This window comes from Rissa tridactyla, chromosome 2 (assembly GCF_028500815.1).
Source record: "Rissa tridactyla isolate bRisTri1 chromosome 2, bRisTri1.patW.cur.20221130, whole genome shotgun sequence".
In the NCBI taxonomy this organism is placed as follows: domain Eukaryota; kingdom Metazoa; phylum Chordata; class Aves; order Charadriiformes; family Laridae; genus Rissa; species Rissa tridactyla.
In genome coordinates this window covers 142,261,673-142,287,438 of record NC_071467.1, presented here as the reverse complement: position 1 = coordinate 142,287,438, position 25,766 = coordinate 142,261,673, and the positions used below count along the sequence as shown (strand labels likewise).

At 40.7% G+C, this 25,766-nt stretch overlaps 1 protein-coding gene across 12 annotated transcripts in view; it reads left to right on the top strand.

Annotated features, from left to right (window-relative positions):
- The first annotated feature begins 31 nt into the window (after positions 1-31).
- The window catches only part of ANKIB1 (ankyrin repeat and IBR domain containing 1), a 103,506-nt gene continuing 77,771 nt past the window's right edge, over positions 32-25,766 (top strand). For 7 of the 12 annotated variants that reach the window (XR_008465043.1, XR_008465044.1, XR_008465041.1 and 4 more), the window contains exon 1: positions 32-511. The gene's annotated coding sequence lies outside the window, so the exon portion shown is untranslated. Of the gene's footprint in view, positions 512-617; positions 757-4,076; positions 4,150-15,940; positions 16,285-25,766 lie in introns of those variants that run through there. The other 5 variants (XM_054192772.1, XM_054192773.1, XM_054192780.1 and 2 more) reach the window with 5 other exon arrangements.

Sequence of the window (25,766 nt, the reverse complement as noted above, 5' to 3'; positions counted from 1 at the left end):
TCGTAGTGCCGCGGGCCTCGGCTGCTGATGAGTTTCCGGGTCGGCGGCCTGAACTTCTGCTGCCGCCGCCGCCGGTTGTTGACCGGGGGCGGAGAAAGAGGGAGCGAGACCAGGCTGCGGGCCAGGCCGGCAGCATGAGGCGCTGCTGGCGGGCAGGGAGGCGCTGAGGCGAAGCGGCCGCCCGGGCCCGGGGAGCGCTGCCGGCAGCTGTCAGCGCCCTCAGAAGCCACCACAGCCGCCGAACAAAGGGACTGCGAGACAGCAGCAGCCGCAACGCCCAGCCTGCACGGAGGGAGCCTGGCTGACGGGCGGGCACTCCCCACCGCTTCAGCCGCCGAGTGACGGCCCCGGCTGCCCGCCGGCCGGAGCCCCGCCGGAGCGAGCACTCCAGAGGGCGTCGTATCCGGGAGCGGAGCAGAGGAGAGAGGAGCGGCCGCTGAGCATATGGAGGCGCTGGGCGGCGGGCGCGGAGGCGCCGGGAAGGGCCGGGGAGAGCCCCTGTGAGGAGCTGGTGAGTGCCCCGCGGTGCTGGCGGCCATCCCGGCGCTGCCTGGGGAGGCTGGGGCGGGGTCCGCGGGGCTGCGGGGAGGGCGAGGCGGGACGAGGCGACTCCGGCCGCGGGCGCAGCCGGGAGACTTTGCACATCTGGGCGTCGGCAGCCCGTCGCATCGCGGCTGGGGCGGGCCGGGAGGCGGCTCCGGGAGCACCGTCGGCAGGCGAGGGGAGCGGAGCGGAGGGCAGAACTGGCGTGCGGAGGTAAACAAGCCGCCGGTTACCGGGGCTGGCCGTTCCCCGGGCGCGGCAGCGCTGCCGGTGTGGGGACGGGCCCCGGTGGGCAGGGGACTGTGGGGAAGCGTAATGCCGAGAGGCGTCGGGGCGCCGGGCTGGGTTGTTTATGGGGGGTAAGAGAGGCCGCCTCGGGCGCAGGCTCTCGCCAGGCCCCGCGGTGGCCGAGGGGAACCGGCCGGGTGGGGGCTCGGGGCGGCCGGGCTGTCTCGGCCGGGACCGTCGGAAAGTTTGGAGGTGCCCGATGGGCCTGGCTTCAGCCGGACCCCGCCATTGAGCTCGCCTAGAAAATCCTGCCTGGAAGGCAGAAGGGGAGAAGTGCGAGTGGCTGGAGCAGGAGCGTGTGCTGCTGGGTGAGCTGCGGAGCATAACCAAGCTGGGGAACGCCGTCCTAAACAGTCTCTTGAATGAAATTCAACGCTCACGTTCTCGAGTTTTAATTTATGTACTTTTTTCCTCAGAGAAAAATTTTATTCTTGATACTGTTACAGTTTTATGTAAGTAGCAATATCAGTATCCCGGGCATGTCTAAACACATACTGGAAACTGGCTGACTTCTAAAAATGAAGAACCACCTTGATAATTCATGACTGCTCAGCCTTTTATTTACAGTTCAAATAGTATGTAGAGGAAATGTGGATTCACAAAGACTTGTTCTGTAGAGTAAGGTGCTCGTACTGCAGCTTAAATTGTTTGCGTGGACCACTCCATCATTACTAACCATCGTTGATTGTGCTTTCTTTGAGTGCATTTCTTTGCTTACTAGCTCCAGAAATGGAGTTTTAGTTGTAGACATAACATCAGTAGGTGTACTGTGATTTAAGTGCATTCCCTACAGAGAGAGACCACTTTTGAGAGAATTATTAGCTGTAGAGGTTAGCAGTGAGAAGAGACTGTGTCTTCTTTACACATATGAGTGTTTTATCCTTACTTGCATCTCTTTGATTTTTAAATACGAAGCATGGTGGATTAATTTCTCTTTAATCTCTCTTGGGTGCAGGGTAAAAATACGCTTCTTCCTTGGGGGAGGGGGGGGAAGACTTCAGTCATATGGAAAGCAACAGCCTATTTCAAGTTCTAAGAACATGTGGCTTATGTAGTTGAGGTGTCTGCACAGAAGTGGTGGAATTTATAGCAACTTTTTTGAAGTTTTCTTCTTCTCCTGGACAAGGAACAAGTAAATGGCTGTCCTTACAAATAAGAGACCAAACTACAGAAGAGGCTTCTAGAAACTTTAATTACAAGACTTTCTGTGGTCCGATACTCAAGCAATCCCTTCTTTAACAATTTTTAGTTTGGCTTTTAATCAAAAGAATAAAATATTTTAACAATACAATATATTATTCCTAAATAAAAATATTACTAGAAATCTACTAGAAAGCTAAACAATGTTGGTGATGCCCTGTCTTCATATATATAAATATATGTATCAGTGGAATATTATGAATGAAAATTAATTATTAAAAAAAAAGAACAGCAGTGCAACTATTATAATAATATCGGTAGCCAAAAGAAGAAAATCTAGCAAGTAAGTTTTATGCAGTCCCTCCAATTTTTACTTATGTCGTACACATCTAGGTAGGACTAAGTAAGTACATGATTAGGCTTATTGAAAGAACATGGGGTTTCATAGACATAGTTGTATATTGTGTGTAAGTTTACACATGAGCTTTTGTTCAATGGAACAACTATAAAAAAAGGCTTTAGAAAATGTTTAGAAAATGTCTTTGTTCGCTATATAAGACCTTGATAATACTATGGCTGATTTAATCTGTCCTGAGCAGTTTCTCACACATTGGTCTGTGACACCTCTGCTGTGATTGATTAGCATTACATTGCTTTTGGTTTCAGTAATAGAGCTTTGTTTATTAATTGTTAACTAGTTTGGCTAGCAGGGTTTGTGTTGATTTTTGGTTCAGGGTTTGTTGGTTTTTTTTTCAGTGGGGTAGATGGTGTTTTGGATTTTTTTGTTGTTGCTGTTTTTGTGTATGTGTGATTTTGGTGGTTTTTTGTTATTATTGTTTGGGTGGTTTTGTTTTAGCTTTGCTGTTTAGATGTCATGTAGTTACCATTACCAGACTAGTTAATTAACTTCACCTTGGAATCTGAAAACTTGAAGTTGCTCTTTGCAGTAGTCACTGTTGAAGTTTTGTCGCCTTTGCTAAGGTGACTCATGCCAGTAAGAAAGAAAATTGAGAAGCTGGAGGTTACAAATACATGTGCTGAACCAGTCACATGTCTAATCGCATTACTGTATTTGCATAATTGATAATGATACGTAGCAGAGAGATCTGTTTTGCTTGAAGAACTGCCCCATGGAAATTCTGAAATGTTCAAAATGACAGAGAAGGCTGTGTTTTCAACACCATCATCAGAAAAGACTTCTACTGCTTTCCCTTCCTCCTCCCAAAATACACACCACATACTTTTCCATGGAGCGATATTGAAGTCACACATATGTGTGACAGTGTTGCCTGTAGAGTTGCTCTTGTAACTGTTCTTGTTCAGTTCTGTATTGGCAAGGAAGTCGAGGGGCCAAAATGAATTCTCTAAAAGTAACTCTTATATTGGTGCCTAAACTTGCACCTAGGAATCAATGTTTGTACACAGTAACGTTATTCTTTGACAATAAGTTAGTGTAGTTTAAATATTACATCATGACAACTGAGGCAGCGTATTATTAATTACATATGAAATAGTTCTTAGGTGCAGGCTTCTATGTTGGAGAATGCTTTATTAAGTCATTTGGGGATTTCCCCTACTTAAGGGAGTGTCCCAGTGGTTTGTGCTTACCATCTTGATGTACCTGAAGAACTTAAAGGGCGCATGATGCGGAGGATTCCATGTCCCCTCTCTGAGGAACTCTCTCTCAGTGACTCTCACTGCTGAATACAGTGACTTAAGGGTTATGGGACAATGGTGAGAGGTTCCTGCCCAGTGCAGCAGGTGCATCTTTCCATGGCTGCCCCACCTTCCCAGGTGCCCTTGCATAATAGGTATGAGGCTCTGCAAGTGGAACAGAACAATAAAGAGGACAATGGTTCATCTAGCTTGGAGGTGTCACTGAGGTTAAGTTGGCCTACGCCCTGTGTCAAAACTGCTCCCATAAAGAGAAAAAGACAGGTCATTGTCATAGGAGACTCCCTTCTGAAAGGGAATAGAAGGCCCAATATGCAGATTGGACGCACTTCTTAGGGAAGTGCCTCCCTGAGGCCTGAGTTAGAGATGTGAAGAGAAAGCTTCCTATGCTGGTACGGCCCTCAGATTATTATCCATTATTCATTTTTCAGGTAAGCAGTGAGGAAGTTGTAACAAGAAGTCCAAGGGCAATCAAGAGAGACTTCAGGGCCTTGGGATGACTGGGTAAGAGCTTGGGAGCACAAGTAGTGTTCTCCTTTTTCCTCTATCCTTTCAGGTGCAGGGAATGATGAGGGAAGAAACAGGAGGACCCAACAGATCAATAAATACCTGGGTCTGAACTTGGTGTCACTGGCAGAATTTGGGGGGTTTTGATCATGGGTCAGTTTACATGACATCAGGCCTGCTGGCAACAGATGGGGTACACCTGTCTCAAAGGGGGAAAACAGTCACTGCACAGGAGTTAGCAGGGCTCATTGAAGGAGCTTAAACTACATTTGAAGGGGGAAACGGATAAAACCAGACTCACTAGAGACAAGCCTGGGGGTGTCATGCCAATGTTGGAGGGACAGTGTGCTAGTGAGGTCCTTTGGTCTGCCATCTCAGTGGAGGTAAGGGGTGGAGATCCATGCGGCAGCAAGGGTTATTGATGTTTTAGAAACCACAGAAGTGCCTGAGGGTGGTCACGTAGGAATTAGGGCTTCTCCCACCCCCAAAAGGTGTCGGGATCAATAGTCTAACTGAAGTGCATCTACACCAATGCATGCAGCATGGGCAACGAACAGGAGAAGCTGGAAGCCATTGTGCAGCAGGAAAACTATGATATAGTTGCCATCAGAGAAACATGAAGGAATGACTTGCACAGCTGGAGTGCTGTGATGGATGGCTATAAACTCTTAAGAAGGGATAGGCAAGGAAGGAGAGGCGGTGGCGTAGCCCTGTACGTTAGGGAGTGTTTTGGTTTTCTAGAGCTTGATGATGATGACACTGGGATAGTTTATGGATAAGAATCAGGGGGAAGGCCAACAGGACAGATATCATGGGTGGTCTGTAACAGACTCCCACCAACCAGGATGAATAGGCAGATGAAATATTCTATAAGCAGCTGGGAGAAGTCTCACGATCACTAGCCCTTGTTCTTATAGGGGACTTAAACTTACCAGATGTCTGCTGGAAATACAATAGAGCAGAGAGGAAACAGTCTAGGAAGTTCCTGGAGTGTGTGGAAGATAACTTCCTGACACAGCTGCTGAGCGAGCCAACTAGGGAAGGCGCCCTGCTGGACCTGTTGTTTGTGAATAGACGAGGTCTCATGAGTGATATGATGGTTGGATGCCATCTTGGGCATAGTAATTACAGAATGGTAGAATTTTCAGTTCTCGGAGAAGTAAGGAAGGGAGTCAGCAGAACTGCTACATCGGACTTCTGGAGGGCAGACTTTGGCCTGCTTTAGGAGACTGTTTGACAGAGACCCTTGAGAAGCAGTCCTGAAGGGCAGAGAGTCCAGGAAGGCTGGACATTCTTCAAGAAGGAAATCCTAAAGGCACAGGAGCAGGCTGTCGCCATGTGCTGAAAGATGAGCTGGCAGGGAAGACGACTGGCCTGCCTGAACAGAGGGCTTTGGCTGGAACGCGGGGGTGGGGGGGAGGGGGGCGGGGAGAGAGTTTTTGACCTTTGGAAGAAGGGGCAGGCAGCTCAGGAGGACTGCAGTGATGTCGTGAGGTTATGCAGGGAGAAAACTAGAAGGGCCAAAGCCCAGCTAGAACTTAATCTGGCTAGTGCCATAAAAGACAATAAAAATTGTTTCTATAAATACATTAATAACAAAAGGAGGATCTTGATCCTTTATTGGGTGCGGGGGGGAAACATAGTGACAAAGGATGAGGAAAAGGCTGAGGTACTTAATGCCTTCTTTGCCTCAGTCTTTAATAGTATTACCAGTTGTTCTCCTGGGTATCCAGCCCCCTGAGCTTGAAGCCGGGTGGTCAAGAAGGCCAGTCGCATCCTGGCTTGTATCAGAAATAGTGTGGCCAGCAGGACTAGGGAAGTGATTGTCCCCCCCTGTACTTGGGACTGGTGAGGCCCCACCTCTAATACTGTGTCCAGTTTTGGGCCCCTCGCTACAAGGAAGGCGCTGAGGTGCTGGAGCGAGTCCAGAGAAGGGCAACGAAGCGGGTGAGGGGTCTGGAACACAAGTCTTATGAGGAGCAGCTGAGGGAGCTGGGGTGGTTTAGCCTGGAGAAAAGGAGGCTGAGGGGAGACCTTATCGCTCTCTACAGCTACTTGAAAGGAGGTTCTAGTGAGGTGGGGGTTGGTCTCTTTTCCCAGGTAACAGGTGATAGGACGAGAAGAAACAGCCTCAAGTCGCACCAGGGGAGGTTTAGATTGGATATTAGGAAAAATTTCTTCACTGAAAGGGTTGTTAAGTGCTGGAACAGGCTGCCCAGGGAAGTGGTTGAGTCCCCATCCTTGGAGGTATTTAAAAGAGGTGTGGATATGGTGCTTAGAGACATGGTTTAGTGGTGGACTTGGCAGTGTTAGGTTAATGGTTGGACTTGATGATCCTAAAGGTCTTTTCCAGTCAACGATTCTATGATTCTAACTTCTGTGGTGTAGCCTGCCATGCTATATAACATCCTGGGAAGTGGAAGCTTAGTTATTGTCTGCTGCTTCTCTGTATCTCTTCTGCATTTAGGTTTTCCTTTTCTCTTCAATAAAAATAACAACAATTTCAATTGGAATTGTAAATTTCAATTTTGACATATGCTTTTATTGTGGAAATAGCACCCCAGAATCATACAAGTAAATAAGACAAACTTTTGGAAATATGACAGTCAACAAGTTCCATGGAATAAGGACTGTCATGTGGTAGCCAAATGGTGTATATTCATTTTAAAGGAGTATTTTTAAACTGCTGTGAACCACTTAGTCCTTGCTTTGTAATAAAGGCTGTGGTCAAAAATAGAATCTAGGCATTTCCAAGTCACAGTGGTATTTTGAGCGAGTCCTTAAGTTTAAGAGTCATCTGAACTATTCCGTTTATATTTACAGTTGCCAGCCTGTAAGTCATAGGCATAACCCCCTCTCACTTTATCATTCTGAAATAAAGCACAGTTTAGAGGAAAAGATCAAGAATGATTGATTTCTGGACCATCTGCAAGACTGTATTACAAAACAAGTCAGTTTAAGAACCTTGACTTCTAGTAACTGGACAGTAGGCTTTGGAAACGAAAAGAGAGTTGTTTTGCTATCGAAGAGACCAATTGGTTGTAGGGTATTCTCTCTATTAAGCAAGAAAGTAAATCACAACTTGTATACCTCCTACATATAACTTTAAGAAATGTTTATAATTTTGGGCCATTTTTCTGTAATGTGGAGTAAGTTCTTAAGTGTGGGGTTTTTTTCCAGGAGTCATTATCAGAGATACAAAGATAATAAATGCTTATTAAAGAAAAGGTCCATTGCTTGTTTTCAAATTATGGATTAACTTAAGGTACTAAAATACATCTCATGGAGACAGATTTTTTTTCTTTTTCATGTGGTATCTTTAAACCTGGTGTATTTTAATCCTTTTCCATTCATGCAAGTTAGCAGAAGTATAACTTATCGATAAGAGGTTTGTTTGTATCCTTGAACCGTGATGGATATTACTATTGAGGTTTGTGTTATTTCTCTTCTATACAATGTCTCTGCCATATCTTGTAGTAGTTGTTCTTAGTGTTGTATTGGTGTTTCTTCTGTATTTATTTATATGGTGCTCTAGCTTATTAATATTTGTTCTTATTTTTCTTCTTTCTGTCCTTTCCTCCTTATATTCCTGATTATTGGTTTGTGTTTCATTGTTTTGTACCTCTTGAAACAAACATTTGTTTCTTCTATTGACAGCATGAATGGCTTGTAGCTTTGATCTGCTCATGCAGAACATTTTTATGGAGTCAGGATTGCCTTCAGTATTATTTGCTGTGACAGTGGCTGGTGGTATGCTGTGTTATATTTACCTGGTGCCTCTGTCTCATGAAGTTAATTGGGTGGGTGACACCTTTTTAGACATGCTGTGGTGTTGTGTGTTTGGTGGTTGTTTTTTTTGACCACTGTCAATGATTGGCACTTCTGTTCAAGTAGAAATTCTAAATGGTTCTTGGCAGATGAAAACATAGAGAGGCACATAGTGTTGTACAGGCTGTGAAGCAAAGCACTAGCAAGAAGTAAGCTGAACTAAGAGAAAATCAAGTCAACTGGGCAAGTTTTTATGTGAATACCAGCCTGAATTAAGATTTAACTGTAACTTGCATAGAATTAAAGGTTATAGAGAAGAAAACATAATTTTGGTTTGACTTAAACTCCAGTATGTGATGCCAGCCAAGGGTAACCTGTGAGATAACTCATTTGAAAAGTAGTAAAAGGATAATTGTGGCTAATTGTGAATATTCTTATGCAGTTTAATTCTGTGTTAATTGTCTTACGCAGTTAAAATACTGACTTTTGAAAAATGTGCTATAGGAGTGTTGGTGATTCCCCCCTCTTTTTTTTTTTTTCTTTTAATGAAAGATGACTTGAGAAAAGATACAGCTTTGGAGGTTTCAAAGCTATTTCTGGGAAAATACACTCAAAGTTAACATGTATAAAGCTAGTTATGTGTATGCTAATGACATATTTCTTGCCTGTTTTATATACTCTGTATTTAAATGCAGTTAAACGTAAACATAAGTTGGAAAGTGATTCTCTGCCCCAAGTGCTTCACTTGATGATCACTCTTCTTGGAATTTAGCATAGAAAAGAATTAGATTTTTCTAGTTTATAAATATAATTCTGCTTTAAAACAGGCTCTGCTCATTCTTACAGCAGGTACTTTAAGTGACTGTAGGAACATCACGTCCTGTTTCCGTGCAGCTGGTTTTGGTCCTGATTGTAAATTACTACAAATGAAATAACTTAGTGGAGAAAATTGTATTTGTTATATTTATTAGTTTGAGCTGTGTTTTCAGTCCACGTAAGATTTCCTCTTCAAGGAGCTTTCACAGATGTTAATTGGGGTAACAATACTCCCCCCCACACTTTTATTTCAAATGAATTTCTAATAGGAATTTTGAAGGCAAAGTTAAAAAAGATATATTTCTATCAGAGCTGTTGTGTAGAAACTCAAAATCTTATTGTATTAAAAAGCAAGACTGTATTTTTTAGGTGCATTGTGCACCTAAATTGTGCATTTCAATGCACAAATGAAGCACTGATAATGATAATAGAAATATTTCCTGTTATGAACCAGCCTTTGGAGAAATAGCTGAAAAATTATAAGATCATGTGTCTGTTTTTGCACTATCATTATATTAAATACTGGTTGTATTAAAACTTATCATAGACTTAAGAATAGGAATTTCAGGGCTGTTGTAATTTACTAATGAACTCTTCTCTGTGCTAAGGGTTTGATTGTTACTGTAGTGCTGTGGTATGCAGATGTGTATTTTTCGTTGTATTTTTATTAGCTACTGTGTGTGTAAGATATAAAAATAATATATGCAAAGCTGGATGCACACCAGGACTAATTTACAGCAGTAGCAACCTGTAAATGGCTTTTGCAATAGAATTTTCCTCATAAATTTTCTTCGTCCAACCCCTGTGATTCTGTGATTACCTTGCCTGTGTAAATTTACTTGCAGAATTGTTACTTTTTTAGGATTTTTTTTTTTTAAATCCAGGTAGGCAGCTGGGAGAGAACCAAATGTATCAATCTCCAGTTAACTCTCTATTATGTTGAAAAACTACAGTTAGACATGTAGAAATGTCCTGACAGAGTAGAGCCCAGAAAATTTCTCATTGGTCTGTCAAGATGTTGATTTTCATCAGTGTCTCGAAGAAGCTACAAAAGTATGTATCTACTAAACTATGAAGGTCTAAGTTTCAGCTGTGCTAATACTGCAGGTTATGTTTTTAACATTTTAAAGAAGTTAGACTGATGCGGTTTCATCCACATTTGCTAAATAGTTGAAGTTATCTCTGTACCCATAAGGTGAGGATTTTGATATTTTAAAGCTCAAGATCGTGAGACACAGCTGTATAGCAGAGTTAATGATAGGAGAACATGCAGTTCTTCAGCAATGATTCGACACATTTAGTCTGTAGAAATAGTTCTACTACAAAACTGTAACATCACATGATCTAGGCCTATGCAGCATTGTGAGTTACATACAATTCTAAGATAAAGCATTTGTTCTTTATGAAAGAACTCCAGTTACTTGTGTTTTCTGAAAGCTTGTATATGGAGGTATCCAGCCTGCAGTAGTGAGATGTTACTAACAGCTCTGTGGCTTACTGCAGTACAAATGTACAATGACTTTTAATTTAGGCCCTTTTCTTTGACTTCTTGAGAGTCACTGACACAGATGCTTTATGTATTTAGTTCTCCATATTTAGAAGGATGTGTTGGAGAGAAATCTTTCATTGGAGCTATTTCAGTGAGTCACCAAGCGCAAACTGCCCATTTAAAAAAAAAAAAAATACCGAAAAGGCTTTATATAGTGGCTTGTGTATTGAAATACAAGTTCTTTGTAATGTCCCGTTTACCAACCTGTTAATTAGTTAAAATTAAACTACTTGGAAGTCCTTTATCCTTTTCACGACATGATAATTAGTATTCAGTAAGATGAAATAGTGCAGTTTTGCATTTATAATCTTCATTAATTACTTGGATGAGGTGATGGAATGCACCATCAGCAAGCTTGTTGATGTGCTGGAGGGCAGGGCTGGTCTTCTGAGAGACCTCAACAGGCTGAAATAGGCTGCCAAGAGCCTCATGGTATTCAACAAAGAGTCTGAAAATTGAAAAAGAATCAGCCTACACAGTAGTACAGGCTGGGAACCAATGGCTAGCAAGTGACGTTGCAGCAAATGACATCACTTTCCTGGTGGACACCAAGTTGAACGTGAGTCAGCAATGTGCCTTTACTTAGCAAGAATGAAGTCCGTAGCTGAGAGAATTGAGTATTTCTGTGAGCTTGGCATTTTGTGACTGAATCTGAAACAGTGTCTAGTTTTGTGCTGCCCAGTATAGGAGGGGTGCTAACATACTGGAGCAGGTCTAGGGGAAGACTGCCAAATAATAAGGGGGCAGGAGCACATAATGTAAAAAGAGAAGCTGGAAGAGTTGGGTGTCCTCAGTGTTCAGAGAAGACTATGGGGAGGATCTTGTTTTCGATTAATGGGAGGGTACAGAGAAGACAGAACCAGACTCTTCTTGGAGGAGCTGGGTGACAGGGCCAGAGGCAACGGAAAAAGTTCCAGCAAGGGATATTTCAATTAGACATTAGGAAAATATTAACGCCATGAGGGTGGTCAAATGCCAGGACAAGTTGCCCAGAGAGGCTGTAGGATCTTCATCCTTGGAAATACTCTGAACTTAATTGACAATGGCCTTGAGCAGCCTTTGAAGCTTTGAAGATTGCCCTTGGTAGAGGGTTGAAGCAGCTGGCCTCCAGAGGTTCCTTCCAACGTAAATAGGTGCTTGCTGCATATCAGATGATACGGTTGCACAACCAACCATTTTCTCCCTCCTCTGCATACAACTGGTTCTGGCCCAGCTGAAGTGTGTGGCCCAGAGGGCTGTGGAGCTTTGTAGAAGAGAACAATATGATTATCTTATGTAAATTCTACTATACAGCTCAAACACTGTTTTTTAACCTGACTTCTGCATAACCAAAGTTTTGAAGTGATTTTAGTGTTTTGAATTATCTTATGTGTCTCTAATGAAATAGCCGAGTCCTGAATAAGGTATCTTATTCCCAGAATTTTGTATTTTTAAATAACCTTGGGGGTTAGGTTTTTTTCTGTAATATGACTTCAAAAATGTTTCCTGCTGTGCAGAAGTAGCTTGATTTCTTGTGCATCCTTTCAGGCAATGAAATAAATGTATAACTCTAGTTGGAATACAGGCTTGTTCTGTTTTTATTTGTTTGTTGAGGTTGGGGTTTGGGTTTTTTTTTTTTTTCAGATTCATAAATCCAGACTTTCTCATAAGCAAGTTGCCTGCTGTTTATCCTTAATAAAGGAATAGAAAGTTAAATTCATTTGTCTGGAATTGGGAGTTATACTGGAACATGCTGCCTGTCTAAAATACTTTGTTGTAATGTTTAACTGAAAAGAGATAGTTTGGAGTTTTTAGTCTGTTACCCTGGATATTACTGTAATGTAAAATAAGCAAACGTGAATAAAACAGTCATATAATTTTATTGTAAAGGCAGTGTGAAGTGCCTATTGATTTAGTCTTGATTTCATAGAAATACCCTTTAAGTTCAGTTTCACTGAGCTTCATTCAGAAATCCTGTTGATTTTTTTTCTGCATGTATTCCTATTAAATATATGAGTGAGGAATCAGTATGGAGAAGCAGAGTTTTAAAATCAGTCTTTAAGATAAGTTAATTTTGTTGTTGTTTTTTCTCTTGATGCTTCTGTTTTAGCTATTCATGTCTAAGAAGAGAATGAGTCAAGTTTATCCTAAATTAGTCACAAGCCTTAGAAGTATGCTGAATTAACTTCAGTTTTGTAGGTTGTGGTATCAGGGTAGCCATGAGGAGTTACTAATACCCACGTCCTTCTTTATTTTGTAAATATACAGAGGTTCTCAATTTTAGCATCTACTCATGAGTACAAGGGAAGAAATCCTAAACCCCAAAATCATGTATTTCCTGGGAATAACTTCTGTACGAGTTATACAATTTCTAGACGTTATTTTCTGGGTGTCTTTAGCATGTTTTAGCTCCTTCAAAGTAATGATGACATGCAGATCAAAGCAGACTGGGTTAATGCTAAATAGAGTTGTTTAAAAAAGTTTCTTTTTTGAAACTTAAAACCTTGGTATGAACTTTGAACAAAAAATATTCCCGAACCAGTCTACCCACGGCTTACTGTGAAAATAAATCCTTTCAGATTCCTAAAGCCAGACAGTCCACCCTAATCATGCCTTGCTTTAGCTATTGTGTACTTATTTTCCTCAGGACTGTCTGGGTCTGCCTACTTTTAAGTCTGTTTGATGATTCCTGTTGTTCTTCCCAAACTGCCCACCCAGCTGTTGTATCCAAACAGCTGTAACCAAGGGCATCCAAGAAATGTTCTGATACAGCAGTTGTATGTTGTGGCCACAGTTCCCTGCAATTGAGGACGTTTCTGGTAAAGACACGTTTCTCTTTCTATTTAAATGTGTTGCGTTCTTAAAAATTGAAGTGACTGTAAAATTTGCCCACATAGAACTGAAGACATGAGAGCGGTATTCTGTTTTCAAAATGGATTCAATGTGATATGAGGCTGTAAAAATGCAAAGTTTGGGGCTTTTTTTTTTAATACAGTTTTGCTGTTCTAATTGATTAGGGAAATAATATTTCTGTGTTATGCTGACACTTGATCCTGAAAATGAGCAAGCTATTGCATAGGTGGATTATGTGCCTTTTAGAGTAGGTGGTTCCTGCATCCCTGATTCCTGGAACATTCCAGCCTCACACCTTTCTTCTGCAATACGATATGTTTTCATACAAACCACCATTTGAAAAGGGGGTCTTTTATATTTATTTCATCTCTTTAGAGGTATATTTTTTATTGTTAGTCGGGGCCGTTCTTTAAGGTGTTAGGTGCTTGCTTCAGAGATGCTTCTTACTTTTACTGTAACACAAATAGTGTTCCATTTCTTACTTTTGTCAATTGCTCTTTTTTTTCCCTTGTAAATCTTCTAGATAGTAATTTAATACAATTAGAACGTGCTTCTTGCTATGCAGGATGTTATAAGATTACATAGAGTGACACCAGGGTAAATTTTTAAAGCTATTTGTGCCTGTTGAGATTTTCTGTAGATCTTAAGACATAAATCGTCTAATGAATACCTATACCCTATTGATAAAGTACTGCGTTTCTACGTATCCACCAGCAACTCAAAATCTGGTCCAAGTTTTAAGTCTGTTACAAAATGGGATGCAACAGGATACGCAACATAGGAGGGAAGGAAGGGATGACTGTCTGTTGTTAAATATCACCCTCTCCCAAAGTGTAAGTTGATAGGAACTACATTAGACATATTACTCTGCGCACACACACCCCACCACCCCCTTCAGGACTGTGTTTGTTCATAAAGCTTTGTGCCAAGTTAGCATAGAGTTTGCTCTCACCAGAGTCCTGCTGGGCCTCCCGCAGCTAAACCAAACACCTTTCATCAATATCTTCTTGCCCCACTCCTGCTTTTTGACTGCCAGGGTAGCAGAGCTTGGATGTCTTTGCCTTCTAGTAAATGCAAGCTCACCTGTGTGCTTTCACTACCTGTTGGGCAGTGATTTTAGTTGTTCCACCTAGGTCTTGCTTGCCTGGCATCAGGCACTGGAATAGCGTCTGCTGCTTCTATGAATGATCACTTTTTTTTTTTTTTTGCATAATGAGGTTAAAACTGCACCCAGACACAAGTACCAGTTCTGCAGACATTATTGGAAAGGGCTAGGGTGAAGATGCCATACCAGTTATTCGTTGCGAGTTTGCATCCTAATATAATTTGATAGTCCTTTGTGCATGGCTCAACATAGGTACTTGGAAACTTGGGTGCAGTTTACAGCAGCCGGTGCTGCCGCTGGTGCTGTGATGCCTGCGCTGTATCTACAGTCTCCCACTCCACCCAGCTACATCCTCCGGTCCACACTTCATCCATCATCCCCTTTTGAATGCATTGCCACTGTCAGAGTGGTAGCTTATAAAATAATGCTGGGCTGGCTACAAGAGAAATTTCCTGAAAACTGTTTTGGCTTTTACTAACGCAGTGGTGCTGGTGTACTCCTGCCTTGCCTCCAGCACCCAAACAACTGTGGGCTTTGCACAGTTTGCACATTGCTGGTATTTCTGCTTGTGTCTGCACTTCAGTTTGAACAAACACTGTTTTGCAAGTATTTCCACTCTTTACAGTATGCACTGGTACAAATAATCCTGCCTCCCTATCACTGCTGCCGTGCTCTGGCTGTTTGGACCATTAATATCCATGAAGAAAACCCAAAAGAGGGAACTGCTCTCAGTCAACAGCTATTCTGCTTCTCTGTGCAGTCACAGGGGCACGTGCCAGTACAAAACATGGGAAAGTGCAGGAATATGGACAAACAGAAGGAACAGTGGATCAGAAACAAAGGGCAGGATCAGCTCTGGTGTCAACTAAAACCACTTTAGAAACTACAGTCTAAGTTTCTCAAAACAACATTAGTGTCATAAAAAGTTAATGGAGGCAGATTTCCAGCTTGCTAAGTGCATGTTTCATAGTAGCTATAAAAATGACTTTATAATTTCTGAAGCTTTGAAGGAAGTCTGGTGGAGGTCATACACTCATCTGGGCATTGTTTACAAGGAACCGGACCTGGGGGAGGAGAACAAGCCCAAGATGAACAAAAAATGTAGGGGGAAAAAGAAATATGCGTGTTTTGGGGGGTTTTGTTTGGCTCTTGTGGTGCCTTTTACTTTAAAAGCAGGAAGAACTACTCTTAAATAAGTGCCTGTATGTTACATTGGCACTGGAGCAGGTTATTCATAAAGTGATCACCAAGGGATTCCTGAGCATCACAATTCTGCCAGCTGCTGAAACTAATACAGCTGGTTCCCCTACCTTATGTCTCATCTACCACTGCTTGCTTTTGCTCCCACAGGTGTGTGCAATGAAACTGGCAGTGGGATTCTTCTAACAAACTCTGTATTCTTGGACCTTGCCCCAGTGGATTTCTGTCTCACTTTCAGGCAGCCAAATGCAAGTTCTGTCAGTACCTAGAAAATGCTGGATTGATAATGGAACTTTACCTAGCAGTAGGTCAGGCTGCTTAAGAACAGCTTTACCAGTCATGGTAGAGGAAGGTGAATGAGCTTGTCAAACTGAAGGGAAGATGTGGCGACTTGACTGACGGCAGTAGGCCTGCTCTTTACCTTTTTTTTTAAAGCCTGCTCTTCAACTTTTTTTTTCGCAGGCTGGGTTGCGTAGTCTCAGGTGGCCATGTGCTGTCTTCGGCTGGCTGCTGTCACTGTGTTGCAGCCAAGTTTGGCAGACATCAAAGTAAAAAGTCTTCCCTTATGTGATGAGGCATGCCTAGCTATGGAGGTAGCAGGAAGGGTACGCGTGTCCTAGACACAGCAGCACCGCCAGGGCAGGGAAAGCCCATGTACAGATGTCCTCTGTGACTTTGTGAACAGCGTTCAGAAATAGCACTGGCTAAGAACCTCCTGTGCGGTGTCACTGACACCTCCTGAGTCAGGAGGATGACCTGGATCTTTCTGTTCTGCAGGACTTCTCTGTCTAATGTAGCAGCAAATAAGGGACACAGAGGTCCTAAAAGTCACCTTACCTAACCAGAAGTACCGGATCCACTGGTAAGCTAGCTATGTTTGCAGCACGGTCAGTTGTTCTTTTCTTATGACCCTGGGAACTGTATGGAGCAGACGTGGAAGGAACAGAGTCAGTGATGAACAGAGCTAAGGCTGTGCTAACTCCACATTATATGTTTTGGTACTAGATGGGCTCATGGGCAGGAAGTATTAGAAACAAGGGGTAGGTAAGTCTAGTAAATGCTGCTTTTCAGAACATATGCTTGTTGGCACAGTAACTGGCTGTAAAAAGAGGTAAGGCAGCAGCTTTCCATCAGAAAAAACCCCTACCCTGCAAAAACTTAGGCAGTACACAAAGGTGAATTAGTAGACAAGGCATGAGATGATCTTGGCTACTGGCTAGCAAGCCAAAGGCTTTTGCTAAGGCGGGGGGAGCATTACTGTATGACTATTAGCAGTCTATTATTGAGTAGGCTTAAATCTTGTACCCCAGATGATCTGGTTCAATGGCAATCCAGCATAACTGTCAAAATTTCAATCTAAATATTTTTTATAATGATTCCCTCTTTTAGACTGCAATGTTCTGGTTTAAAGCATAAAAAGTAAAGTATTTCCTGATTGATATATTAGACTGTATAATTAGTGTTGAATGCTTAAATCTCTTTCTGGACGGAGGAATTTTCTCCTTCATATTGGGAAGTCCAGTGAAATTTCTGAGGTATGCTTTGGCTATTAAAGTGTTTTCTGTGAGGAGGTGTCTCCTTGTTCTTCCCCAGCAAATGTGGAGAAGAACAGTTTTAAGAGTGACAAGGTTTACAGACTACGGGAGAGCATGGGAACAGGGGAATAGTGGGGAGAGGGCAATTTTTTAGCAGTTTTCCTTTTACTTTTGTTGCTACGAAGTAGAGAGGAGCAAGGAGAAGCAAGGTCTGCGTATGTGATACCATGACCATTATCAGAGTAGGAGAAAACGAAGACTGCTTATACTTTCCTCTCTCTTTTATAGCATCTGGATACAATCTTTCCTTGATAATTCAGCACCTCTTAGGGAGGGAAGTCTAAAATAATTCAACATTCTTAAAAGACAGAATATCACTGCTCCATCTTAATGTAAAAAATACTGTAGATGTGCTTTACAAATTTCCTGCATTCTGGCTGAATCAAACAAGGTAAAAGATGATTAGCATAGACACCATCCTTTTATCGCGTATCATTTGCCAAAGTGAGATGTACTTACTTGGTGGTGAGAGCCAGGGTCTAATTTTGTAGGGCTGATCTCAGAACTGTCAATCTGTATGAATCTTGTAGAAAAGCTGTGGAGGCCCTGTTTCAGGTTATTTTTCTCAGTGCAAGTATGGTTTTCTTTAGTACACTTTTTGATAATTAAAATTGTGCAAAAACCCTGCGTGTTGTCATGTTTAACCTCTCTCTTAAGAACTAACTTGGTGCCGGATTACTGGAGGTGAGTTAACATGATGCATTTTCTAAAAGATTCCAGGACAGGCTTGTGGAACAGCAGATATGTAAGCCTGGTGCCTGTTCCTGGAATATTAGCAGAAGTGACGTAATAGTGGACCAAATTAGCAGGCACGTGGATAAATGTGATGTCCCGAGGAACAGTCAACATACCATTGTAAGGGAAAGTCTGGTCTCACAAACTTACTGAAATTCTGTGAAAAGGTTAGCAGGGAAAATGCATTTGATATAATGTCCTTGGATTTTCAAAGGATATTTCACGTGATCCCTTGCTTAAAAGTCTTAAAGAGTCCAAACAGCTTTGGGAAAGATGTAGGGTCCATTGCATGCAGAAGTTGCTGGTTAAAAGACAGGAAACGGGTAGGAATAAAGAGATGGTTTTCACAGTGATTGAAGGTTACTGATAAGAATCCCAGATAGATGAGTGCTAGGACCTCTGCTGTTAATGTCAGGATAAATGATCCCGAAAAGATTAGTGAGATGATAGTCTCTAGACAATACTACAAACACAGTGTCAACTGCAAAAGAATTTTATGAAACACAATGGTAAATAGTGTATGAAACTCAGTATAATTAAAGGTGGAAGATTCACATGGTTGGGGAAAAATAAAAGGGTCCTAAATTAATATAGAATATCATCCACTTAATTATTACCACTCAGGAACAAGATCTTGAAGTTATATTAAAAACCCTGAAGAAAATCAGCATAGTCCTTAGTACCAGTCCAAAAAGTAAATAAGGTGTTGAAAGAATAGAGACCGCGCCACCACCATGTAAATCCATGCATTTTGCATGTTGTACACAGCTCATCTCTTAACTCAAAATGGTGTTAGTGGCATTGGAAATAGATCAGAAAAAGCAGAAAGGATCCTAAAAGTTGCAAAGAATCCATTCCTTAAGAATTAGGGTTAATCAATTTGTAGAAGAGCAAAAGATTGGTATGACAAAAGGGTGATCACCTGTAAAAGGTGATACGATAGAAATCTCTAAAACCACAAGAGGAATGGAGAAATTAAATAGGAAAAGTTTTATTGCTGTCTATCTCTCAGTTCTCATAGATAGTGAAAATGAAATTTAACAAGTGGCAGGTTAAAAAGAGATGTTTCTTCACAATGAATAATTAAGCTGTGAAATTTCGGGATGCTGTGGCTGTTCAAATTCTCCATAGAGAGCAAACTAATGTAAGAAAAATGCACTAAAGGTTATTAATATAAAAGCATCACATCTGGCTCAAGAATTAATCAAGTGGTAAATTGCTGAAGACTGAGAGAGTATTATGGAAAAGCATCAGTTCACGCTTTCCCAGTTTTTGTACTTCTCATTGGTATACTCTGCTGACAACTCTCTGGACAATGTATTAGATGAAAAGTATCTGGTCCAGTATGGCCATTATTGTAACTATGTTTATAATCTTTGGAAACAAAATGGGAAAGAAAAATGCGTATATTAGTAACAGCAAACTTATAAAAGACATTTGTGAAATGTAAAACCAGTGGAAATTTTGCTGCAAACCAGATATAATGCTGTTTCATGAAAGCACACAATAAAGTATATTAATCAATAAAACGTTTACATATAAACAGTAGAAGTGGTAAATGAGATTGTTAGAATTGAAGAAGTGATCTAGTTGTCATTAATAACAGTTGAGTATATATAATGAAAATCATCTTGAAAATCATCTAGTTTTAAGCTAATGTCTTGAAATAGAATTGCTGTTAGGCATAGAATTCTTTCAAGGTAGGAATAAACTAGTTTTTTTCCCATTTAGAATTTTGGATATTTATTCCTAAGTAAAGTTCGCCTTTATTTTTGAGAAGTGATGCTTTTTTTTTTTTCCCAGTCGAAATAACTTCCAAAACAGCAAAGGACTCTTACCAGTCTTTATCAGACCTACAGTCATTTTTAATTTATACTATAACCCTTCCAAATCAACAGAGCTGAAAAAAAAACAACTGTGGATTTTGCTTTTACATTTTTTAAAGGCTTGTCTAATGTTTTTGTAATTCCTCTTTTTTTAGCTTAGTAATGTAGCTACAAAAAGCTCATTAAAGTTTTTACTTTCTTAGTCTGCTGTAGAAGCCAGGTAATTTTTCAGGTTTCCAAATTGAATATCGATTGAACCCATTATCTCAAGAACACACTGGCTCCAAGAATCTGTTGTAATTTTTGGAGTATTGGTCACTGTGGATGCAAGCAATTAGAACACTTATGAGTAGATATGAATGATGAAGAATTTTGATTTCAGAACGTCAGTCACTTAGTTTTTGAACTAAAGAAATTTCTTCCATTAGCAGATTGTTCATTGTCTGTATAAGCTTTTTACAACTCTTTCTGTAATATCTATGACTGACTGCGAGCAGGAAGGATAATATCAATTTATGAGGTTGCAATCCAGGAAAACAGTTTCTCTGTAGCATGCAAAAGAAGGTAAATAAAAGTGAGGAATGCAAATCCTGCAGGTCTTCAACATCTTTTAAACTCATTCTGGTGTTACATCCACAAACTTACCCTGGAGAAGTTAGCCGAAACTGTGCCAGAAATTCAGCACCATCCTTATCCTTTTTTATTACTTACATTGATCTTGTAAAGCACAGGGATAAGAGTCCTTACTGTCATCAAGGATCCGTCATTTCTCAGTACCCGAAAGCTTGCTCTCTTTCTTCTGTGAAAAATCATGGATTCTTTCATTAATTGAAGCAGTAGTTTTCATCCAGAAACTATTGCTCTACATCTTTGTCTTTTGCTGTATCAGGTAGCCATTTACCTAGGTCAGGCATTTCTTTGATATAATAGTTTCAGATCATTGAATTTGTCTGAGATTGTATCTTGTCCCGGATACCTTTGAACAGCCTTCTTGTCTGTCCTGTCTTAGCTTTTAGCACAATGGTAGGATGATGTCCAAAGACATGTCTTGATGTTGTTTAATCCAGACTCACGGAAGTTGCTGTTAAATTACTGCATTGGGGATGAAGGAAATTTTTAGAAGACTGTCAGAATAATTTGGTTATATAGGTGGGTTAGTGTAGAGTGGCATGAGGTAGCCTATGTGCTAAACTAATGAAACAAAACCATTCCTGGCTTTCTGCAATGGTATTGCAATAATTTAAAATGAAAACCTACTGCAAACTAGTTAGCCTTAATCACTACAAATGCCATTGGATTTGTTGGAGCACAGATGCTCTTTTATTGTTATGACACATTTCTGCATGAACAGAGAGTTTCTTGTTTTCAGCCGTAATAAGAAATTGAAACAGTGGATGCACTAGTGAAATGTTCCATCAGACACAAGATGTAAGAATCTGGTGACTTGAATACTGTGGTTTAGAATATAAAGAATGGATTTCATATCAAAGTTTTGCTGTTTAAGAAAGACCGTAACAGATAAATGTAAGAGGATTTTTAAAAGAACAATTAAGAAAATCAAGTAGGTCTGTGCTCACTAACATTCTTTGGTCATGTGAGATGAAGTGTATGCCAGGCAGGAGTGAGCAGAAAACTCCGTGGCTGATACTCTCAAACTTCTCAGCAATATTAGTTGTGAAAAGAACATAGGAAAAAGTGAAATTAAAAATTATTCTATTTCTGTCATAGCATATCTGCTTTCTTTACGTATGGCTCAGATTTTTAATATAAATACTAATTTTAAAGTACACTGTAAGATATGTTTTTCTTAAGCTTGGATGTCAGGAAGGGTAGTAATATTAATCGTTTGTTTATGCTTCTCTTTGTTTCTGAAGGAAGCTTCATTGTCCTGACTGGAGCATTGTGTTGACAAGTAGCATAGGTACATATTACTTGAGGCAGTTTTAACAGAAGAAAAATTGTTGTAAGAGCCTTAAACAGCCTCAGTCATTTCATAGAAATAAAAAATGCCAGAATAAGGAATGTTTGTTCAGGACAACCGCAGTTCACCTAATTGTGTAGACCCTTTATTAGTATGTCCTTTAGTTTATATGAACATCTATTAGTTTTGCCTTATTTAGCTTGCATGACAGTGGCCCATGGATGATGAAGGTTTTGTAGTCTCCTTTCTCCTTTCCATTTTCACTTTCTACCCACTGACTACTGCAAACTGTTTTCCCTCATTTCCTGCATTTTTCTTGCTCGTGGCAATCCAGCCAGACTTGGTACTCCTGCTGCTCTTTTTCCACTATCTTATCTGGTTGCCAGCAGAAATAATGAGAGCATAGGAGAAATGGCATAACTGCTGTTACTGTCTATCTTCAGCATGACACCTGGATGTAATCGCGGAGAAAGTTCCACTAACCATCAAGCACCGTTAGCTATTTTATGATCCCAGTGTCTGTACAGTTACTTCTGTCAGAAGCTTCAAGTAAATAGCTGAAGATCTTCTCAATTAAAGTCATAAAGATTTTATTACTTGGGTAAAACAGAATACTTTTTTTAGAACGGTTCTTGAAAATCTTAGTCACGTTAAGCCTGTATACTCTGTTCCATTTCATGCAATTTTAATGCCAAATGGGTCGAATTCTGTAAAATAAGGGACTCTGGTAACTTGCATTTCTCTTCACTCCATTCCTTGCCTTAGATAGGAAAGGTCAGTAACAGTATTCTGCAAACAACGGTAGTCATTGTATTGTGTATCACTAGGTATGTTGATTACGTTAATAGGAGAACTGATAGAAGAACTAATGGGAGAATGTGGGGCCAGAAGGTTGAGGGAGGTGATTCTGCCCCTCTCCTCTCCTCTGAGTACTCCATCTGGAGTACTGTGTCCAGCTCTGTGGACCCCAGTACAAGACAGACATCAACCTGTTAGAGCAGGTCCAGAGGAGGGCCATGAAAATGGTCAGAGGGCTGGAAGACCTCTTCTATGAAGAAAGGCTGAGAGAGTTGAGGTTGTTCAGCCTTGAGAAGAGAAGGCTTCAAGGAGACCTTGTTGCAACCTTTCCATGTTTAAAGAGGGCTTTACAAGAAAGACAGGGAGAGACTTTTTACCAAGGCCTGTAGTGACAAGACAAGGAGCAGCAGTTTTAAACTGAAAGAGGGTAGATTTGCATTGGACATTTTTTACAATGAGGGTGGTGAGACACTGGAAGAGGTTGCCCAGAGAAGCTGTGGATGCCCCTCCATTGGAAGTGTTCAAGGTCAGGTTGGATGGGACTTTGAGCAACCTGATCTACTGAAAGGTGACCCTGCCCATGGTAGGAGGGTTGGATGTGATGATCTTTAAAGGTCCCTTCCAACCCAAATCATTCTGTGATTCTATTATTCAAGTTCAGGTTCTTCTGGATTTTTTTAATAAGCTTTATTCTCCCTCTCTCTCTCTCTCCCTCTCCCTGTTTTCTTTGACTTGCTACTTATCTTGAATCCAAAAATCATTATCACGCAACAAGATTGTGTTTCACTGCAATTATACTACAGTCAAGAATAATCTTCATAAATACAAACTGTAAGTGACATATTATAATTAAATTTTGTTACCCACATCCTTTATGTAAATGATTAAACAGTTTGTACACAGTGGGAAGAACAGCCCAATATTTCAGCAGAGGTGTTCTGGCAAAAGCTAAAAATATTTCTTCAAGTTATATGTTTGTGTAAATTAATGTTACATTCAATATATCTTTTGCCATTTCCCTGCCAAAGTCAGAATTTTGCCAGTAGGTATACTAAATATTTTAGGAGAAGTGCAGCAGTTGCAGTTCTGCTAATTTTCTGGCATACACAAGGTGCAAGTGATGATCCTTGCCACTGCCATTACCTGAATGTCTCATTCTTAGCAATGACGACTCTTGAGATTCTGTGAACGTAGCTCCATGGCAAGCAGGATGCGTACCTCTTGGACTAGAAAGAGTTAAATAGTTCCTAAAGTTGTCTCAGAAATGTTGTGAAATGTTGTGTACAAAACATATTTTGCTGTGTGAATCTCTCTCATTTTATGTATTTTGCTGTGGGAATCCATCTCATTTTAGACACGCAATGATCTCCCGGCTTCAGTGTTTAGGCCTTAAATGAATGTGTTGCTTTGAAGGAGTGCTGACCAGTTAAATTACCTCTTTGTTAAAAGGAAATTGTTTTGTTCATTCATCTGAAAAAAATCAAGATCTCTTTGAAAGATCAGTGGGGTCACATTGTCTTTTAGCTTTATGGAGAACAAAACCAGCATGTAAGAATGCTTCCAGGAAACAATAAAAGTATGTGCGTGTGTGTTTCTAGTCCGGTACGTTTGTGAACGTGGTTCCTCATCTTTCCCTGACAGTTGAATGTGCTTTCCTCACCTCCCACTTAAATAGTGTAGAAAAGGATAGTTATTTAATATAAGTAGAGTGTATTTTACAAAGTTTCATCCCATAGATATTTACTAAATAATTATAATGCACCAAGCAGAGATGTAGTCTCTCACTCTTCAAAGCATAGTTTGCTTGCGTGAAAACAGGGAGCTCTGCGTACATTGCATCTTCCTTGAAATGGTGTATAACATTCTTTTCAGTGCTTTCAGTTGTTTGGATAATAATAGAGAAATTACAGTAAGTGTTGCTTCGTTTATTCGGAATGTGCAACCTGTGGACTCTCGTCAGTCTACAGGTAGAGCACTGGTCCTCCTAGTAGTGTAGTTAGGAGTCAGAAGTCAGTGGTAGGATACTGTGATTGTTGCTTTCCTCTAACGATTTGAAATACAGCATGATATTTTGGAAGATACTACATTGAAAAATCTAGATTCTGATTGCTCACCTTTTGGTTTTTACTTTATTAAAAATACATTGCTGTTTATAAAACCAGTAGTTTTTGTGTTGAAATGCACTGACTTCAGATATTCATCATTTCTAAATGCAACTGTATGCTTTTAGAAAGTGGTGGAACGATGCTTACTATGTACAGTCTGATTGTAGCTGGCTGGCCTTGTGTACTAGCTATCCTTACTTTTTAAGGTCCACCTTGTAGGCCTCTTGCATACTTAAAAGATCCAGCAACAGCATGACCCTATCAACTGATATGTTTTCCTGTGAAAAAGCCTTCTCAAACTGACAGACTTCTGCCTCAAAAACATGCTAAGGTTTCTAAATGTATAAGAGATTTTCAGATTTTACCGTGGAGCGTGCTTGTGAGCAGCCCTGTGTTGTCGCCATCCTTATTTTTGCTTTCTATGGATATGCCTTGGCAGCCAAAAAGTTTTGTTTTTCAATTGTTTCAGTTTAACACCACTGAAAATGAAGTTACGTTAAAGCTTTTGTCTGGCCAGAGGATTGGCTTTAGGCTGCAGTGCTATTTCAGACTTGTTTACCTGAATCTTAGCATGGGTTTTAAATTGTGTTAAGCTGAGCAAACATACTTCAAAAATACATCCTGGACTCAGTCATGGACAGGGTCGAGGCACATTGCACCCTATGTAGATTGACTGATCAGTCAAGCTCCCCCATAGGGTTTTCTATAGCTTCATGTCATAGCAGTGTGTGAGGGTAAGGAGAAACCAGTCAGAGAAGCATTACGCTACCTGAACGGTGTTCGCATACTGCCCAACATGAGAGACATTGCTCTTAACCAGTTAAGGACATTTCCAGTCTCTGGTTCATATTCTTTAGCTTATCCCTGATGCTGACTGTCCTGTGAGTCATCAGCTGCTGGCACTTCTTTATATAGGGGCTGGGTGATATTTGTTCACTTTTGTTTGATGAAAAAGTGGTGCTGTCAGCATTGACCTGTGGTAGAGAAGTCAAGTTTATAGACATGTATTGACAGTGTTTTATGCACTGTATCAAGTGTGTATTGAGTTACTTTAGTCAGTGGAACAGTCTATAGTGAGCTTTTTATACTAAAACAAGCAGTGCGCTTGAGATTAAAATGCCAGAACTATCAAGCACGTCTGTCTTTAGCTTGACTTAATCTAATAAAATGTCAAACATTTCTTTTTGTGCTTCTTCACCGTCTGATTTGCGTAGAGGAGGTCTTAGGGTGATAGTGTCAGTATCACACTAGGTACGGATATTTTATATTATTTTAGATTTGGTTAGTCTACTTAACTTGAGGAGTAAAGACCTAGCCCTAAAAGACTTCTGCTGTATTTTATGACTGGAGACTAAAAAAACATT